We start from the raw sequence: 5,020 nt of genomic DNA on the forward strand, positions 1-5,020 counted from the left end.
CTTATCTTTTATGTGAGCATCATTACCATCATCATGCCTAGCTAGAAAGGCATTAAAGAAAAGCGCTTGTTGGGAGACAACCCAATATTTACCCTTACTGTTTTTGTGTGTAAACATGATTATTCTACTATAGTAATCATGTTTTATAGCTTTTGTTTCAATAAAGTGCCAAGTAGGACCTTTGGGAAGACTTGGGTGAAGTTTATGTGATCTTGCTGTAAAAAACAGAAACTTTTGCGCTCACGAGATTAGCTGCCATTTTTTACTGGAGAGTGATTTTAGGTTGATTAATTTTGCAGATTATTAATAGACAAATTACTCAGGTCCAGAAATTTATTTCGGAATTGTTTGAGTTCCAGAAGTATACGTTTTATACAGATTACTACAGACTGTTTTGTTTTTGACAGATTCTGTTTTCATTGTGTTGTTTGCTTATTTTGATGAATCTATGGCTAGTATTAAGTGGTATAAACCATAGAGAAGTTATAATACAGTAGATATTACACCAATATGAATTTTGAATGATTTACTACAGTACCTAAGTGGTGATGTTATTTTCTTATACTAACGGAGCTTACGAGTTTTGTTTTAAGTTTTGTGTGGTTGAAGTTTTCAAGTTTTGGGTAAAGATTCGATGGACTATGGAATAAGGAATGGAAAGAGCCTAAGATTGGGGATTCCCAAGGCACCCCAAGGTAATATTCAAGGACAACCAAGAGCCTAAGCTTGGGGATGCCCCGGATGGCATCCCCTCTTTCGTCTTTGTTCATCGGTAACTTTACTTGGAGCTATATTTTTATTCACCACATGATATGTGTTTTTCTTGGAGCATCATTTTATTTTATTAGTATTTGCTTGCTGTTATTTATAATAATGTTTTGCATCTATATGTTCAATAAAAAAAGTCAAGGATAGCCTTTACCATGCTTATTTTGCTAGTATACATGTTGCTGTTTGAAAACAGAAAGTTTAACGCTGTTGCAAAAATTCCCTAGAAAAGTAAGAGAATGGTATAATGTTGAATATTTTTGCTTATTAAGATCTGATAAATTCATTACATTGGGAATTGTATTTCATAATTTTTGGAGTTAGGGAAGTATTGATACTCTTGCACTCTTTACAGACCATACTGTTTTGACAGATTGCTATTATGGTTGCATTGTTTGCATATGTTTGCTTGTTTGATGATTCTATTTGAGGATAGGAGTGTTAAATATGCAGAGGCATTTAGTATTCAATGTTTAATAATAATTTTAGTGATTTTTTACAATAGAAAATGATAAGGTTTTGCATTGGTTTATACTAACCTATCTCACGAGTTCTTGTTGAGTTTGTTGTGAATGAAGCTTTTGGTAAAAAAGAAACCATGATATGAGAGGAATTAAGGAGACATAAAAGCTCAAGCTTGGGGATGCCCAAGGCACCCAAGATAATATTCAGGAAGTGTCAAGCATCTAAGCTTGGGGATGCCCCGTTAGGCATCCCACCTTTCTTCTTCAACAACTGTCGGTTAGTATCGGTTGAGCCTAAGTTTTTGCTTCTTCACATGAGTTGTGCTATCCTTGCAATGTCATCTTATTTTGTTTTGCTTGCTGTTTGAATACAATACCAAGATCTAAAATTCTTTAATGTTAGAGAGTCTCCACATAGTTGCACAATTATTCGACTACTCATTGATCTTCACTTATATCTTTCGGAGTAGTTTGTCATTTGCTCTGGTGCTTCACTTATATCTTTTAGAGCATGGAGGTGGTTGTATTTTTTACAAACTGCTAGCCTCTCATGCTTCACTTATATTATTTTGAGAGTCTTTTAGAACAGCATGGTATTTGCTATGGTTACAAATTTGGTCCTAGAATGATGAGCATCCAAGTTGGGTATAATAAAAACTATCATAGGAAGTGAATTGGATGCTAGGATTAATTTGATGCTTGATAATTGTTTTGAGATATAAAGCTAGTAATGTTAGAGTCATGCTAGTGGGTAATTATGAAATTGAGAAATACTTGTGTTGAGGTTTGCAAGTCTCGTAGCATGCACGTATGGTAAAAGTTGTGTGACAAATTTCTTGCATGGGGTGCTCTTTTGATTGTCTTCCTTATGAGTGGCAGTCGGGGACGAGCGATGGTCTTTTCCTACCAATCTATCCCTCTTGGGGCATGCATAGTAGTACTTTGCTTCGAGGGCTAAGTTGACTTTTGCAATAAGTATATGAGTTCTTTATGACTAATGTGAGTCCATGGATATACGCACACTCATCCTTCTACTTTGTTAGCCTCTCTTATTACCGCGCAACTTTCGCCGGTATTGAACCCATTATTTATCTTCCTCAAAACAGCCACAATACCTACCTATTATGGCATTTCCATAGCCATTCCGAGATATATTGCCATGCAACTTTCCACCGTTCTGTTTATTATGACACATTTCATCACTGTCATATTGCTCTTTTCGTGATCATGTAGTTGGCATCGTATTTGTGGCAAGGCCACCTTCATAATCTTCATACATGTCGCTCTTGTTTCATTGCATATCCCGGTACACCGCCGGAGGCATTCATATAGAGTCATATCTTGTTCTAGTTTTGAGTTGTAATTTTTGAGTTGTAAATCCATAAAAATGTGATGATCTTCATTATTAGAGCATTGTCTCGGTGAGGAAAGGATGATGAAGACTATGATTCCTCCACAAGTCGGGATGAGACTTCGGACCTTAAAAAGAAAAAGAAAAAAAAGAAAAAAAAAGGAGAAAGGCCAAAAAGAAAAAAAAGAGGCCAAAGAAAAAAAAGAAAAAAAGAAAGAAAGAAAAAATGAGAGAAAAAGAGAGAAGGGACAATGGTACTATCTCTTTTTCCACACTTGTGCTTCAAAGTAGAACCATGATCTTCATGATAGAGAGTCTCATATGTTGTCACTTTCATATACTAAGTGGGAATTTTTCATTATAGAACTTGGCTTGTATATTCCAATGATGGGCTTCCTCAAAATGTCCTAGGTCTTCATGAGCAAGCGAGTTGGATGCACACCCACTTAGTTTCTTTTGTTGAGCTTTCATATATTTATAGCTCTAGTGCATCTGTTGCATGGCAATCCCTACTCACTCACATTGATATCTATTGATGGGCATCTCCATAGCCCGTTGATACACCTAGTTGATGTGAGACTATCTTCTCCCTCTTTTTGTACTCACAACCACCACCATTTACCACCATAGTGCTATGTCCATGGCTTGCGCTCATGTATTGCGTAAGAGTTGAAAAAAGCTGAAGCGCATTAAAAAGTATGAAACAATTGTTCGGCTCGTCATCGGGGTTGTGCATGATGAGAGTATTTTGTGTAATGAAAATGAAGCATCGCCTAACTATATGATTTCGTAGGGATAAGCTTTCTTTGGCTATGCTATTTTGATAGGACATGATTATTTGTTAGTATGCTTTGAAGCATTATTATTTTTATGTTTTAAGCTTTTATCTTGAGTCATTTCGATCTGAACATTCATGCCACAATAAAGAAAATTACATTGATAATTATGCTAGGTAGCATTTCACATCAAAAATTCTGTTTTTATCATTTACCTACTCGAGGACGACACTACTAGGGAAAAGCCTATACACAGAATCTTATCAGCAGCGCGGTTCAAAATAACTCGCTGCTGCTAACTAGCAGTAGCGCGCCCAGACGAAACTCGCTGCTGAAACAAATATAGCAGTAGTGCGTCCTCTTAAAGACGCGCTGCTGTTATAATTCCCACGAGGCCGCCGCGAGGCTAGTTATAGCAGCAACGCGTTATAGCAAAGCGCGCTACTGCTAGTAGCATAGTAGTAGCGCATTTCTCAGATAAGTGCTACTGCTAAGTTGCCTACAAAAAATTAGTCCCACCTAGCTCCGTGAAGAGAGTTTCTACCACCTTAAATATGTTACTTCTCAAACCTTGACAAGCACTTGATCTTCATTGAACTCTATGTGTAGAATTTGTGGCTGCAATATGAGTCTTCACCTGTTCCTAAACCAGTGAGGACTCATATTGACAAATCAGATTGTACACAAAAAGATCGTTGATGATCAATGTATTTTTGATATATTGAACAAAGTCTATTTTTACATGCTGACACGTAGCAGTATCGCTTTATTGTGAAAGGCGCTGCTGCTAGATAGCTTAGCAGTAGCGTCTTTTCCTAGAGCGCGCTACTGCTAAGCCATTCATCTCCCCATCTCCTCTATTCCGATCCACTCACACAGCCACTCAATCCTCTCCGTCTGTGCTGCGTGCCGGTCCACCCCCGTCGCCCATCCTCCGTCTGCGCCGCGCGCCGTCACCTCCTCCTCCTTGCTGGACTCGGTACCGGCCTCCTCCTCCGTCCTCCCTCTCCACTCGCCGCTGGCTGGCCCCTCCTCGCTCCGCCTTCCTCCTCCGTCCTCCCTCAACTGGCCGCGCCGGCCAGCCCCTCCTCGCTCCGCCTTCCTCCTCCGTCCTCCCTCAACTGGCCGCGCCGGCCGGCCCCTCCTTGCCCCACCTTCCTCCTCCATCCTACTCTCTTCTCCCTCCTCGAGTCGCCCCTCATTCTCCCTCCTGCTCATATGCAACATTTTGATTTAGTTGATATAATTTAGTTGATTTAGTAGGCTAGTTGATTTAGTTGACTTAGAACACTTTGATTTAGTTGATTTAGTAGGCTAATTCATTTAGTTGATTTAGTTGACTTGGAACATTTTGATTTAGTTGATTTAGTAGGCTAGTTCATTTAGTTGATTTAGAACATTTTGATTTAATTGATTTAGTAGGGTAGTTGATTTAGTTGATTTAGAACATTTTGATTTAGTTGATTTAGTAGGCTAGTTGATTTAGTTGACTTAGAATATTTTGATTTAGTTGATTTAGTAGGCTAGTTCATATGCAACATTTTGATTTAGTTGATATGATTTAGTTGATTTAGTAGGCTAGTTGATTTAGTTCACTTAGAACATTTTGATTTAGTTGATTTAGTAGCCTAGTTCATATGCAACATTTTGATTTAGTTGAT

Source organism: Triticum dicoccoides, chromosome 6B, assembly GCF_002162155.2.
Source record: "Triticum dicoccoides isolate Atlit2015 ecotype Zavitan chromosome 6B, WEW_v2.0, whole genome shotgun sequence".
Lineage (NCBI taxonomy): Eukaryota > Viridiplantae > Streptophyta > Magnoliopsida > Poales > Poaceae > Triticum > Triticum dicoccoides.